The sequence below is a fragment of the Malus domestica genome, chromosome 02 (genome assembly GCF_042453785.1).
Source record: "Malus domestica chromosome 02, GDT2T_hap1".
Taxonomy (NCBI): domain Eukaryota; kingdom Viridiplantae; phylum Streptophyta; class Magnoliopsida; order Rosales; family Rosaceae; genus Malus; species Malus domestica.
In genome coordinates, this window is record NC_091662.1 from 7,779,599 (window position 1) to 7,796,775 (window position 17,177).

Consider the following 17,177-nt stretch of genomic DNA (forward strand, 5'->3'; position numbering starts at 1 on the left):
GAACAACTCAACTACAATTATTTACTTTTTCTTTTGATTATATAATAAAATGATTCTTTTGAACAAATTATTTTTCTTTTTCATGCAATGAATGAAATGCAATTCCTTTTACATAAAAATTAAAAACATATTAATTAGCACCACAAATCTGCAGGAAATCAAATTAACCACCGACATGCCATAAAATGTACATGTTTGGATTTTTATTTTTACACAACAATATTTTTACACTATTAATCGACATTAAAAAAACTCATAAAAAGTTAGAAAGAATATAAAATACATAATAAAAATACACAAAACACACGAAATATATATATATGAAACATAAGAAAGAATATAAAATACATAATAAAAATACACAAAACACACGAAATATATATATGAAACACATCCAATCTAGCTGTGCTAGTGTTGTTAGTGTTTATAATAAATTTATGTATACTAGTATATGGATATATAACATCCAATCTAAGTTGACAAAGAATAATTTGCTTCAATTATACCAAAAAGAATTAATTATCCTCATTTCACCAATTAATTGACAAGTAATTAGTTAGTCCTCATTTCACCATCTCAATCACTTAAATGTTGTCACAGCCCGTCCCAGAATTATTAATTCCGAGGACGTGAAATTACAAAAATGACCTTAAACGGGATTAAGGTGCGTAAATTCAACATTAGTTTTACCTAAAGTTCCTAAACTATTGTTAATTAGAATATTAATTAGTGTTAGGAACTTAAACTAGGACTTAGATTTACATTTCTATGTATTAATTTTGTGTTTGGGGTTTAAGTAGGGCCTCACACCCTAATTCCCTCCCCATTTTCCGTATATTGTCACTCTCTCTCTTCCTCAGACACTCACTCTCTCTCTCCCTCTCGAACGTACGAGCAACCACCAAAATCACCCAAAACTTCTACCATCGTCAGATTTAAGGCTACCATTGCATTCCTGAGGACTCCACGATCACGTAGGTACCAATTTAAGGTGAGTTTTACTTGGAAAACCCTAGTTTCTAAAGATCCCGTGAATGTGTACTGTTCATGAGCTTTGAATTGGTTGTGTTTTAGGCCAAACTAAGCTCACAGTGAGCTTTAGGAAGTCTCAAGGAAGCTCGGAGTGTGTCGTTTGGAAGTTTTGGACGTCGGAATCACCTAGTTCGACGTTTGGCCGATTTCTTGAAATTTTGGAAGGTATGATCCCGTGGTTTTTAGTGCTTAAAACCATTCCATCGTGGTTCTACATGTTAAGGGCTTCAATTTGGTATAAAATTCGAGAAAAATGGACGAAAAACGAGTGAGAATAGTTAATTTGAAAAATTCCCAGTTTTCCGGTGACCGGAGTCCGGCGAGAGACCATCGGAGAAGAAACAGGAATATTCCGTTAGTTTTAACGGAATATTCCTAACGGCGTTAACGGTAACCGTTAGGTTTTAACGGAATATTCCCGGAATATTCCTGACGGCGTTAACTGACGCCGTCAACATGCAACGCACGTGGCCGCGCGCGGGGGCGCGTAGACCCGTGCCCAATTCGGGGTGTGGGGGCGCGTGAGACGTAGAAAAATTATTTTAAAAATATTACGATGCTCGTGAGGTTGTGTAGATCGCGTTAGAGTATTCATTTGTCAAAATTAAGCATCGTATGAGGAATTAATTGCCTAGTTTCATTTATGCGCTTTAAATGACGTTTTATAGTTGTTTCGCATATAGGTGAGACTTATAGCGAGGACGAGCACCTCCAGGGGCGTCAAAGGGGTTACGACCCGGCAACATACCAGTGAGTGGGCATTGCTTTTTATATATATACCTATATACTCGATTTCCCCAGAAATCAACTTAAATGAAAAGTATGTTGAAATGAGATATGAAATATAGTTTGGTTTGCCATGCATAGAATTTCATGAATATTATGAATTGTTGTATGATGCATATATGTGAAATGGTGATGTGGACGCACAGGTGAGTATCAGGTGAGTATTATTACTGTTATGATGATGTTGAGATATGTTGAGCTCATAAACTGCACCTGGGTATTAGTGCTTATATTATTCACCCTGCATCGCATGCTCACCTTGGATCCAAGTAGATGCTAGTCGTACAGACCACTAGGGGTGGTTCCGACATGCCAGTCGTATAGACCATTAGAAGGGTTCCGACTGGTAGGTGACCTTAGATTATGTGCACAGATGATTGATGAGAGAAGCACTAGAGCGTAACATTAACCATTAAGTCGTATAGACTACATTAGGTAGTTCCGACTTATGTGCAGTGTAGTGCCGTACAGGTCATACTAGGTGACTCCGGCTAGATGAGATTTTGAGCTCTAGATTCAGCCGTACAGGACCATTGTAGGGTCTCCGGTTGATTTATCCTTCCACCTGATTTATGTTAATGCATTCATACTAAACTGTTGAATTTGACATGGCACATTTTCTATTGAATCTGTTATGAGATTGATGATTGAGATGGTTGAGATATATATGCTTATATACTATTTTTCTGGGAAAGTATACAGGTTTTCAAAGAGGGGTTATAAATGTGGATTTATGAAATGTTTTGGAAAAGCTTTATTTTCGCCCACTCACGTTTTCTGTTTTGCGCCCCTCCAGGTTCTAGTTGAGGCGTTGGTGGCCTACGAGGACTTCTTCGACGTTCTGACAGACTAAATAAATGTAGGATTCACCCGAGGGTGTTGTAAATTAGTTATGGTCCTACTTGACTGCATCTAGACGCTTATGCTTTGTTTATGTGTGTTTAGTACACTCTTATGCACATAGAATGCTAGGTTGTTAATAACTGCAATTAGTGGTTTTTGTTGGTTCGTATTTTTTTATATTATCGTTTCCGCCTGCACTTATGGTTACGTCACGCTCATGTGACGGCCAGCACGTCCTAATCTTCGGGTTAGGGTGTGTCAAATGTGGTGAACGTCTGCCGTTGGATTAGTCAACAGAGCCATTGGGCTCAATATTCAAGCCAGTTAGTGGCCGTACAATCCACGTGGATGGGGTCACCTCCTGCAGAAGCTGACCGCATATGGGAGCATGCGCGTCAGTTTTCGTGTTTGTGTTTCAACGCATGGTTCTCCACTTGCAGAAGTGGGCCACTACAATAATATATCAGTATAGAAGAAAGGATCCTGGCAGCATTCTCTTTATAAGGATTCTGAGAATCCTCAAATAATATTCATTCATCATATATCGTGTGCTAAAAAATTATTATAAATTTTTTTATTTAAAATTAAATATAAACCGTACTTAACAAAAACTGATCGCACGATGTATGATGAACGAAAATAATTGGAAGATCTCCGAGATCCTCACAAAGAGAATCCGTCTCTCTCATTATATAACTCACAATTTTCAAAAAAGTAATGCTAGGAAAACTAAATTTATAAATTAAAATAGCAAACTAAATTACAAAATTTAATCTTCTTAACATTATTATTTACAAAAGTCAAACTTAAAACCATGCAGCTATAAGTTCAACAATATGACTTAATTAGTTGGGTAAAAAAAGATCTAGACTTTTAATTTGGGGAAAAAGAGTAGTGTTCCATTTTTATTTTTATTTTGGGTGAACAGACTTTCAATTGGTTACCCATGTCTTAGGTGAACCCTATCCCATATATAAGTTTTATTTGTGGATAGAAGCCAATGAACCAGAAACTGGAACAATTATGAAATTTTAATGGTTTAATATATTGATATTTATCTTCATTCGAAAATGAGAAATTTTAGGTTCGAATTTCGTGGATGACAAATTAGGCTGTCCATTACGTGAGATTTCATCATAAAAACAATTGACAATATAAGAAGTAAGTTAATTACTTATAAACATATGTAATGTTATTTTTTTACCCGATTTGAAATTCACTCTCAATATCAGTAAGTCATTCATAACTTAAACACATAAATTTTCATTCTCGTCTTTTCATCTTGGAAAATGATGGAGGATAAAATGTCTACATATCTCCTGGATTGATAAAACGGTAATCATCTGAACACCTAGATGAAACCTAACTTTACGTAAACAAAGTTTCCCAATCAACTGAGTCATGACCCAAAATCAAAAGAACAGCTTCCAGGACATTTCTTGGCCGGAAGGGGAGAAGGAGAGAGATTCGAGAGTGAGAGACAGAGAGCTGAGAGAAAGAGAGAGTCTCGGGGTGGGGGAAAGAGAGAAGAAGGGAAAGGGTTAGGGAACTGCCGCGTGGCAGCTGAAGAGAGGAGAGAAAATCTAAAAGGGATCCGGATAAGGTAAGATAGATGAGGGACCAAAATGAAATTCATAAACTTTTTAAGAGGAAAAGTAAAATTACAAACTAAATTTGGCGAGAGGTTTCACATATAAGCCCTCGCTTTTCTTCCTACATGCAAAGCAGTTTCCTACCTAATAACTTCAAATGTGAATGTAATCAAGTTAAAAGAGAATAATTTTCGTGACAACTTCTTTTCAAAAGTGATTTATACGAAACATTTTCATATATACCATCTTTTAATATGAGAGTAACTTTCGTGGCAACTTAATTTCATCAACAATGATTTATCTTTCTTTACTGACGCGCTCATTTTTCACCTCATGTCACCAGCACGATGCAATGCAACGTGATGCTACTATGTTTGTATGTCAAACCAATATTGCACATAGAAAGGTTACTTGAATACTGCAACAAAAGCACTTTAGATTGTTAAGTGGTTTTCTTCACACCTTTTTTTTTTTCTTTTGTACTCCTTTTTTTATTTGATGGCGAACCTGAGCACAATGGAAATGTTGCTCCATTGTGATCAAAGGTTCATAAGTTCGAGTCATGAAAACAACATCTTTGCAAAGCATGTGTAAAACTGCGTACGATAGACGTTCCTTCTCCAACCCTCGCAAAGCAGGAAACTTTGTTGGCTTGGTTTCCCTTTTTATTTCTACTCAGAGGTTGACTCCAATGAAGTTCACACTTGTTTATTTTGATTTTGTGATTTGTTTGGTGTTACACCCTTTGTCACACCACATGGGAGGAGACTTATGTTCTTCCTCTCTCATATGGATGCTACACACCACACACATTGTTCTCTCTAGTGTCTACCTCTTTACACAGAGAGGTGTTTGTACTCTCATCTTCGAACACATTAAGAATACAAGTCATAGTTCATACCAGGACCTTTTGTATAGCCTTTGGAATCCTCTTGGTATTGATATAACCATTTAGTACTCATGCCTTTGTTGCTTTCTTTTTTATCACGTAGACGCCATAAAGGTATTTTGTTTTGACCATTTTCTGCTCTGGAGATCTAAAATTGAACTGTTGTCGTTGGTCTTCTGAAATGCAACTCTGGCTGACTTTGGGTTTTGGACGACGCTGACTACAAGAAACTTTCATAAACACATATTAATTAGCACCACAAAACATAAATCTGCAGGAAATCAAATTAACCACTGGTAGTCTGGCATGCCATACAACAATATATTTACACTAGGAGATGAGAGGTTTAAACGATGAGAGGTTTAAACTAAGTTACATAAATAAATCCTTATGAAACTTGTCATTTATTAAAGTCGAACTTAAAACCCTACATGTATAAGTTCGACAACATGACTTAAAATTGGGGGAAAAAACAATCTAGACTTTCAATATAGGGAAAAAGAATACAGATTTTCATTTTTTTGTTTTTCGGTGAACAGACTTTCAATGTGGTTACTCATGACTTAGGAGAACCCCCATCCCATATAAAAGTTTTGATTGTGGATTGAAGCCAATGAACTAGAAACTGGAACAATCATCAAATTTTAATGGTATAATATGGTACCTGTAAAATATAGAAAGAGTTTAGCATCCTAGGGCTACTTAACACATACAAAACGTGTAAGTTAATCCGATGTGAGATTCATTCTCAAAAAGCTCTTTTATGTGCGGCCAATTTTCAAATCTAACATGTGGACAACATGAATCGAGTGACGTTGAGCTTGTATGGTCGTTGGGCTTCGCACATGCGACAACCTGTTGTAATATCATGAAGGAAGTTAAGATTTTATCGTAAAATTAATTGGCAATATAAGAAATATTTCAATTACTTATAAACACATATAAAGTCACTTTTTTGCCCGATGTAAAATTCACTCTCAACATCAGTAAGCCATTCAGAACTTAACATAGAAAATGGTGGAGAATAAAATGTCTACATATCTCCTAGATTGATGAAACGGTAAATCATCTGGACACCTAGATGAAACCTAACTTTTCGTCAACAAAGTTTCCCAGTCAACTAAGTCATGACCCAAAATCAAAAGAACAACTTCCAGGACATTTCTTCGAATATGCAGTATTGTATGGACAATGGACTCTCTCTTGTTATATCAGTCATGCTTTTCTTCCTACCTACGAAGCAGTTTCCTACCTACTACCTTCAAATGTGAATGTGATCAAGTTGAAAGAGAGGAACTTTCGTAGCAATTTCATTTCAAAAGTGATTTCTATGAAGTATTTTCTAACATACTATACTACCCTTCAATGTGAGAGTAACTTTTATGGCAACTTGCTTTCATCAACAATGATTTATCTTTCTTTACTGAAACATTCCTTTTTCACCTCATGTCACCAGCATGATGCAATGCAACATGATGCTACCATGTTCGTATGTCAAACCAATCTTGCACATAAAAAGTTACTTGACTTGAAATACTGCAACAAAAGCACTTTAGATTGTTAAGTGGTTTTCTTCACACATTTTTTTTTCTTTTGTACTCCCCTTATTATTTGAGGGTGAATCTTGGCGCAATGGAAATGTTGGTCTTTTGTGACCAAAGGGTCACTGGTTCAAGTTATGGAAACAACCTCTTTTCAAAGTAAGAGTAATGCTGCATACGATAGACATTCCTCTGCCGTCCCTCACAAAGCGGCCGGGGAGCCTTGTTGGCTTGGTACTCCATTTTTTATTTCTACTCAGAGCTTGGCTCCAATATAGTCTAGACTTGTTTCTTTTGATTTTGTGATTTGTTTGGTTAGAACTTTGTCACACCACATGCGATGGGAGGAGACTTATGTTCTTCCTCTCTCATATGGATGCTACACTAAACTACAGAAACGGAAACAATGCATATTTTGGAAGATATTAATTTCTTCCAATCCTATTCCCGTCCTGTACGGCTGTGTGGTGGTGGAGAGTATTACTCTCCCACTTGATGACTTTTTTTTTTCACCTTTTGTAATGTGAGCAATTGGTGTCATTGCCAGAAAAAATGGACTTCTTTCACCCATGTCTTGGGACTTTGCTTACAAAGTGGTCCAGAACTGGAGCCACATTTGAATAAATTCAGAAAGGAGAAACGCAATTTATTTTTATTTTTTTAACAAACAATAGTATTTACACTAAGAGGTGAGGGAGTTGGCTAGTCATAATAATGTAGTTCAACTTCGCTTTTGACGAGAATTAAATCTATAACTTTTCACTTATAAGTGAAGATAAATACCACTAGACCGTAATACTAAATGTCAACGCAATTATTAGTATTTATTTTTTAAAACGCCTATCCAAAGCTGATTGTGTACATTTGAGCTCCTTCAAGTCTCACAATTGAGGATGACACAGTGACTATCCAACACCTATTGTTTACTCGATAAAGCTACCAACCGGGAGTATAATGAAATGTTTGAGGAGAACGTACCTGCTGGTCTATATTTCACTTTCGAATTTGGAATTGGAGCTGAGACCAAAAAGAGAACGAATACAGCAGGGAAGAACGATGAACTGAACAACTCCATTTTCCCGACTTCAATTGTTTATGCTAAAATGCACTTCCAAAAATACTTTCAAGCCTTTTAAAAGCACTTCTAAACAAAATGATTTTGACTCTTCTTTAATTGGCGGGCCTATTTTTATTTTGGGCTTTGTTGTTAGGTTCGGCCCGGTTTCTAATAGCTCGACGTCTTGACGTTTATCACCTGATAATGCTAAGGAGACAAAATTTAAGAAATTAAAGGACATGAAAGTTGATGATTGACTTATTACTTAAGTATTGATAAAAGTGTTTATTCCTATTGGTGACACATCATTTAGTTTATAAATTTTGGGTAAATTACATAAAACTACTTCAACTATTGGGTTAGTCACAGTTTCATACCCTGTCTTTAAAAAATTTCAGTGTCATCATCTACGAATTTTTTACAATTTCATACATTCCATCAGTTTTCTGTCAATTCTTCCGTTAAATAATGACGTGGCTTGAGACGGAACCCACTATCTATTAAAAATTTAATTAAATATTAAAAAATTAAAAAAAATCATTTAATATATATTTTTTTGGATGGGGACCCACCCCTTATCCCCTCACACTTTCTTCCCCCTCCTGTTTCCCCAAACCCAAACCCAAACCCAGATCCCACCCACCCCTTCCAGTAGACCTGGCAATTCCTGACACGATCCGATAATCCGACACGACACGACATGAAATTAACATGTGTTTGGGTCGACACGATAACGAATCGGGTCGTTATCGGGTAACCCGATAAGCATCTATTAAGATAACGGGTTGATTCGGGTATACACGTGGGTAACACGATACACGATAAGCAGAATATTAATTTTATAATTTTATAACCCTAAAAAAATATTGTAATAATTATATATATTAATTTAACAATTTTATACCCCTAAAAACTATAATAAATATCTATATATATATTAAATTAACTATAATAATTATAATAATTATATATACTATAATAATTATACCCCAAAATATTAACTATCTATAATAATTATATATATATATATAGATTAAATTTTGAATTATAAAAACTATAATAATTATTAATTAATATGTATGCATCCATTGATTTGAATTTTGATTCCATAATTGATTCATTCCATTCCCTGCTGCAGTGTCGCCATTTTTGAAGAAAAAGGGAGGGAAAATGAAAATGATAAGAAAAGTTGAAAAGGAAACAAAAAAGAGAGGGAATTAGGGAAAGATGGATGGATAGGGTGGAGGGAAAAGTGAAAATTATATGAAACGTTGAAAAGGAAACAAAAAAGAGAGGGAAAAATGAAAATTAATAGAAGTGCAGTGGTGAGAATATATATTTTTTAAGTTATTAACTTTTTATCGCACATGATATATCCCACTATTTTTATAATGACACGTGATGTACTACTATGTGTACCGGTCAATTATACATACAAAATAAATAGATTTAAATCTACTTAATATATATATATACACACACACACATACATACACCATTGAACTTGATGGGATACGAATTCTCCGAAACAAATTTCAACGATCACAACCGTTAAACTTGTTTGTATATGCTTCGAGATCACATCACCAAAAAATCACAAAAAACAAACATTCAAAGATCAAGTAACGGGATAAATCTTTTCGATGGTTATAAACGAAAAATCACGATTTAACGGTTATTTTAACTCCGATTTTGATGATTTTTTACAGCTACACTCCTTGACCCTATATGAATACAATGAATGAATTCGATCTTCAATTTAAAATATTTACACAAGTGGATACCACAAAATCTTATGTTATACTTAATGAAAGTATAAATAAACTCTAAGTGTTAGTCAATCTATTATTTTGATGGGATACAAATTCTCCGAAACTAATTTCAACGATCTCAACCGTCAAACTTGTTTGTATATGCTTCGAGATCACATCACCAAAAAATCACAAAAAACAAACATTTAGAGATCAAGTAACGGGACAAAGCTTTTCGACGATTATAAACGAAAAATCACGATTTAACGGTTATTTTAACTCCGATTTTGATGATTTTTTACAGCTACACTCCTTGACCCTATATGAATACAATGAATGAATTCAATCTTCAATTTAAAATATTTACACAAGTGGATACCACAAAATCTTATGTTATACTTAATGAAAGTATAAATAAACTCTAAGTGTTAGTCAATCTATTGTTTTGATGGGATACAAATTCTCCGAAACTAATTTCAACGATCTCAACCGTCAAACTTGTTTGTATATGCTTCGAGATCACATCACCAAAAAATCACAAAAAACAAACATTTAGAGATCAAGTAACGGGACAAAGCTTTTCGACGATTATAAACGAAAAATCACGATTTAACGGTTATTTTAACTTCGATTTTGATGATTTTTTACAGCTACACTCCTTGACCCTATATGAATACAATGAATGAATTCAATCTTCAATTTAAAATATTTACACAAGTGGATACCACAAAATCTTATGTTATACTTAATGAAAATAGAAATAAACTCTAAGTGTTAGTCAATCTATTGTTTTGATGGGATACGAATTCTCCGAAACTAATTTCAACGATCCTAACCGTCAAACTTGTTTGTATATGCTTCGAGATCACATCACCAAAAAATCACAAAAAACAAACATTCAGAGATCAAGTAACGGGACAAAACTTTTCGACGGTTTTAAACGAAAAATCATGATTTAACGGTTATTTTAACTCCGATTTTGATGATTTTTTACAGCTACACTCCTTGACCCTATATGAATACAAAGAAGGAATTTAAAATATTTACACAAGTGGATAACACAAAATCTTATGTTATACTTAATGAAAGTATAAATAAACTCTAAGTGTTAGTCAATCTATTGTTTTGATGGGATACGAATTCTCCGAAACTAATTTCAATGATCCCAACCGTTAAACTTGTTTGTATATGCTTCGAGATCACATAAGCAAAAAATCACAAAAAACAAACATTCAGAGATCAAGTAACGGGACAAAACGTTTCGACGGTTATAAACGAAAAATCACGATTTAACGGTTATTTTGACTCGATTTTGATGATTTTTTTACAGCTACAGTCCTTGACCATATATGAATACAAAGAATGAATTCGATCTTCAATTTAAAATATTTACACTAGTGGATGTGGATATCACAAAATCTTATGTTATATATATACATAGTAAAAGTATGAATCAACTATAATAATTATATATATTAATTTAACAATTTTATACCCCTAAAAACTATAATTATATATATTAAATTTAATTTAAAAATTAATGACCATTTGGATCGGCTGAGATTTAATCTTTTGAGAAAGACTTACAACCTTGAAAACAAAAACTCTTTCATTTTGCATATCCTTGCACATTTAATATTTGTAATAGATTAGTAGTGTATGTATTATTTTTTTATTAGGCTCTTATTTTCAAGTGTAGTTATAATACTTAAATGACAAATGTTATAATGTTTTTAGGTAATATTTATGTGGCAATATGTGGTATGTGCAAATTTAAAAAAAAAAAAAAAAATTTCTTAACGGGTCATAACGGGTCGGGTCACTTTACCCGTAAAGTGACCCGACCCGTTAATGACCTGTTAAGATAACGGGTGTGACACTACACGACTCGTTAAGATAACAGGTGTTATACGAAAATGACACGAACACGACAGACACGACTCGTTTGCCAAGCCTACCTTCCAGCAATCCCATCCACCACACCCAACCCAAACCTAGAACCCGACCGGCATTACTCCGGCTCCGACCGTCGTCGACTGCATCATCTTTAACATCAATATCACCTTCTTGCTCGTTTTTCTTCTCTGCGCAGACCCGAGTTTGCGACCGTTGCAGTGAACGGTCCAAATGGGGACGGATCGAAGTGGGCAATCAGCGAGCTGGGGCCGGCCCGACGCGTCGCATTTGAGGGTGACACGGACAAGCTCGAATCACATCTCGTTGATTAGCTGGTGGGTTGAGACCGAGAGCTCAATGAGGAGGGTGGGTTTGGTGGAGAAGCGGTCGTGTTGGATGCACAACCATACGTGATCGTGGCGATGGCCAAAGATTGTGCCAATAACCATGGATTTCGACGGGCGAGTCTGCTGGGGCGGAATCGCCACGCCGTCATTTTGGGTGGACGGTGTGGATGAATGTGCAGAGGAGAGAAGAGAGGGAGAATGGAGGAAGGGTCGGGGGGGTGGGGTGAGGGAATGATGGATGTGCAGTGGGTGCAAATGAGATAAGGGAAGGAGGGTCGGGGGGGGGGGAGGCGGGGTGCAAATGGGATTGCTATAAGAGGTGGGGTGGGATCTGGGTTTGGGTTTGGGGAAGACGGGAAAAAAAATATTAAATGATTTTTTAAAGTTTTTAATATTTTATTAATTTTTAATAGATAGTGGGCCCGTCTCAAGCCACGTTACTATTTAACGAAAGAATTGACAGAAAACTGACGGAATGTATAAAATTGTAAAAAATTCGTAGATGAGGTATGACATTGAAATTTTTAAAGATAGGGTATGAAACTATGACTGACTCAAGGTAGTTTTATATAATTTACCCATAAATTTTGTTCCCAAATTTTATCTCCACAACATTACTCTTTATCACCCTGTTTCCTGTTTGTAAACTCAGAACGTGACTACCGCACGGGTGACACGCGTCTCCAACCCGACGTGGGTTCTAACTCCTGCCTCCCTGCCGGCCAACACCCAGGCACCAGAAATTCAAAAAATAGGAAACAAATCATTTATGTTGGCACTTCAGGTGCGGCTAAGCGGACGGAAATGTTAACCGAAATAACTGTTACTACCACTCACGTCTGAAATAGCCGTTACTACTTCCATCTCCGTCTCTTTCTAGCATTGCAGTTCTTCACTGGCACTCTGGACTTCGCCGACTATTCATCTCCCTCAACCTTCAAGAACTCCATATTTACAGTAAACATCTCCCTCTCTTTCTCTACCTACATATATATACATATATTTGTTCCCGATGATCACAGTGCTGTTAGATTCATGAAGTTTAGTACAGAAATTAAAGATTTTTTTTCTTCTGATTTTGTGTTTTTTTTTTCAGGTTAAATTTGTTGAGAGGACAAAAAATTTCAAGAATACGAAACGAGTCTGATAGATTCAGTTTTTATGATTTATGTTTTAGGTTTTGGCAATGAACATGATTTCTGTTGGAAGAAGCAGCTAAGGTAAGGTATGGAAGTCCAAATGGAACAAATCAATCAGTCCTACCTTACTCTCGGCTAAGGTATAGGTCTTATTCAAGATATTATTTCTAGCTTGCTTTACTCTAGAATTAGTTGGTAGCCCTTATAGGAGTGATTTAAGGAGACTGATTGGAGGTTGCTTGCCGGCTATTCCTTCTATCACCTTCTCATATGTATGCTTCAACTTTGTAAATGCTATACAAGAAAATATACATCTAAAATTCAACATGGTATCAGAGCAGGAATTCTAAAAATTCTGACTCTGAATTTGTTCGTTGCATCTTTTTTTTCTTTACGCTACGATGGCGGAAGACAATTCCTTTGAAGCTGAAAGTTCTCTGGCTAATGCAGCAGGTTCAAACGTTGAGGTTAATCCAAACCAACGTCTCAGTTCTGTCTTGTTGAATGAATTCAACTATCTTCCATGGTCTAAAGCCATATATCTCGCACTGGGAGAAAGATCTAAGCTGGGATATGTCAATGGGGCTATACGGGCACCGGCTGCCACAACTACTACATTTGAGGCATAGCAGTGTAAAGATCAACTGGTTATGTCCTGGTTACTTAATTCTATGGAGTGGAAAATTGCTGAAATTTTCAGTTATTTAGAGTCATCCATGCATCTGTGGAATCAAGTCAAAGAAATGTATGGGAGTAAAAACAACTCTGCTCGTGTTTTTCATCTAAAGAAAGACATTGCAAATCTGCAACAAGAAGGCAAGTTTGGATGACTCTGAAAGAAGGCATATTGACAAATATGCGGAACGAACTCGATATTTATCGACCCCATACCACTGATGCTACTGTCCTAATTAAAAGAGCTAAAGAGGATAAGATCCTTCAACTCTTGGCAAGCTTGGGGCCAGGGTTTGAAGATCTTAGAAGCCATGTACTGATGAATGTCGAGCTACTATCTTTCACAGGAGTGTGTGCTATCATTCAAAGGGAAGAAGTGAGGAAAAAAGTGATGAACTTGGAGATCAAGTCGAATATGCCTGAAACTAGGGCTTATGTTTCTAATCATAGTCGTAGTGAAGGAAGACCTTATAAAGGTAAAAGGCTTGACCTGAAATGCAACTATTGTGATTTTGTTGGGCATACTCGAGACAGATGTTGGATTCTTCATCTAGAGCTAAAGCCAAGCTCTTTAAAGGATAGCAAGGGTTCCCACAAAAGCTTGAATCATCCCCCCCCACCGAGCCAACCATGCAGCTGGTTCTTCAAGTGAAGGGATGATAAATTTCACAGCAAATCCTTCCGTATTGATCAACGAGTTCGCAGCCTATATTCACAAAAAACAGTTGCACAATGATTGTTTGGAAACCACCATGTCTGAAAGCAAAGATCACACTACTTTATTGGGAAAGTTTGCTGGATTTCTTGCAGAAACTGATTGTGTTCCACAAGGTGATATTCTAGGTATCTTAAGCTCCTTCTCAATTGCTCTTAATGCTAGACATGTGCATGATTATTGGATTATAGATTCAGGAGCTATGGATCACATGAAAAATCAACTCACCAAACTGCATGATTTCAAAACCATGTCCATACCATTTCACGTGTCAGTAGCTAATGGGAAATGAGCCTTAGTTGTAGGAAAAGGAAAAATCAATCTTCTTTCAGACCACAAACAGTCGATAGCACTTTATGTTCCTTCATTTCCTGGTCAACTCTTATTAGTTGGAATCCTCACAAAATCTTTGAATTGTCTAGCCATTTTCTCTCCTCACAACGTTGTTTTTCAGGATATCATCACCAAGAAGACGATTGGTGAAGGTTTTTTTTTTAATGGAATTTATTATCTAGCCAAATATTTCAAGACTTCCAAGCATTTTCAAGCTAGCTCCAGTATACCACAAAATCAACATCTTTGGCACCAACCGTTGGCTCACCCCTCCGAAAAAGTGATGTCTGTTTTGTTTCCAAACCTTTGTAAAGACAAGGTTCAATGTGATGCTTGTCACTTGTCTAAATCCGTCAGATTACCTTTTAACTTATCCTTGTCTAGGGCTAGAAATCCTTTCGAAATCATTCATTTCGATATTTGGGGACCAATTGTTGAGTCCTTTGATGGATATAGGTATTTTGTAACCTTTGTGGATGATTTTACAAGGGTCACTTGGTTGTACCTCTTAAAGTTTAAAAGTGAATTTGCTAGTGTGTTTCAAGATTTCCATAAACTTGTTAGCACTCAATTCTCATCTAATATTCACATATTAAGATCCGATAATGGCACTGAATATATGTCCAATAATATGTCACAATATATGAGCAATTATGGCATTCTTCATCAAACAAGTTGTGTTGGCACTCCCCAACAAAACGGGTTGCCGAGAGAAAAAATTGAGACCTTCTTGAGAAGACAAGAGCTCCTATGTTTCATATGCATGTACCTAAGAAGTTTTGATCACAAGGAGTACTTACAACTACATACATCATCAACTGTCTTCCTAGCAAAGTGCTAGGTTTTGAATCTCCTTATGAAGGGTTGAAGGAGAGAAAGATTGATTTGTCTCACTTAAAGGTCTTTGGGTGTATATGTCTTGTTCACACTCATCCTACTCACCGTGACAAACTTGATCCTCGGGTTGTTAAGTGTGTGTTCATGGGTTATTCATCCACACAAAAGGGTTATAAGTGTTATAATCCAATCACTAACAAGCTTGTAGTGTCTAGAGATGTTAGGTTTGATGAGTCAACTCCCTACTTACACAGGAAGTGGTTGATACAAATCAGGGGGAGTTTTTGCATGATTTATTTCCATTACCTAACATCCATTCTTTTCAAGAAAAAGATGCAGGGAATGACTCTCCAAGTCCACATACAAAGTCCTTATCTCAAATCTCCGAGCCACTGCCTCCAACACAAGTTCCAACTCGGAGGAATCCCACTAGAGATCGTCATCCTCTATCCAGGCTTGTTAATTATGTTACTTATATTACAAGATATCTTCTTGCAGATTTTGTCACTTCAAAAAAATATTCATCATCTTATGCTGTTTTTCTCAGTGCCCTAGATAATACTCATGATCCACAGAGCTTTCAAGAAGCAAAGAATCATGATATTTGGAAAACTGTTATGAAGAATGAACTTCAAGCTCTCGATGACAATGGAACCTGAAGTGTTATTAAGCTTCCTCAAGGAAAAAAGGCAGTAGGCAGTCGTTGGGTGTATAAGACAAAATTCAACTCTGATGGAACTGTTGAGAGACACAAAGCTCGCTTGGTAGCTCGTGGCTTTACTCAAACCTATGGAGTGGATTATAAAGAAACTTTTGCCCCAGTTGCCAAGATGAACACAGTGAGAGTATTGTTGTCTGATGCAGTAAATCAAGTTTGGCCTTTATATCAAATGGATGTAAAGAATGCATTATTGCATGGTGAGCTAGAAGAGGAAGTGTACATGAAGTTGCCCTCGGGTCACATTCAATTCCATGATCCTGACATGGTGTGCAAACTTCATAAATCTATCTATGGTTTAAAACAGTCTCCGCGAGCATGGTATTCAAAACTTAGCTCAGTACTTGAAGAAGTTTGCTTTTACAGAAGCAATGCTGATTCCCCTCTTTTTGTTCGAATTAGTTCAGTAGGTAAGTTAGTTGTTTTGATTTATGTTGATGACCTCATGGTGACAGGTGACAATATTGAGGAAATTAATTCCCTCAAGCATGCCCTCCTAGTCAGGTTTGCTCTCAAGGACTTGGGAACTCTCAAGTATTTTCTTGGCATTGAAATGGCCACATCTCATAATGGACTCTTTCTAAATCAAAGAAAGTATGTTCTTGATCTTCTAAAGGATGCTGGTATGGTCGACTGTAAGCCTGCTCGAACTCCCATTGATAGTAAATTTCAACTCGACATGCAAAATGATGCTTCCACCAATCTCACTGACTATCCAAAATTAGTTGGAAAATTGATTTATCTCACAATCACACATCCTGACATTTCCTATGTCGTGGGCCTTGCCAATCAATTCATGCATGCTCCCATCATTGCTCATTTAAGCATTGTTAAAAGAATCCTTCATTATCTCAATGGCTCTTTTGGTCGAGGCATATTGATGAAAAGGAATGGTAACACTGCTATCATGGGGTACATAGATGCTGATTGGGCTGGAAACTTCCTTGATCGTAAGTCAACCACTGGTTTCTGCATATTTGTGGGTGGAAATTTAGTCACATGGAGAAGCAAAAAATAAAGCGTCAT

The 17,177-nt window shown here is 36.3% G+C and overlaps 1 long non-coding RNA gene across 1 annotated transcript; it reads left to right on the top strand.

Annotated features, from left to right (window-relative positions):
* Positions 1-852: 852 nt before the first annotated feature.
* On the top strand, positions 853-1,752 carry LOC114825231 (uncharacterized). Its single transcript, XR_003773885.2, has 3 exons — positions 853-991; positions 1,075-1,197; positions 1,716-1,752. It is a non-coding gene; the product is annotated as an uncharacterized lncRNA (long non-coding RNA).
* Positions 1,753-17,177: the final 15,425 nt, after the last annotated feature.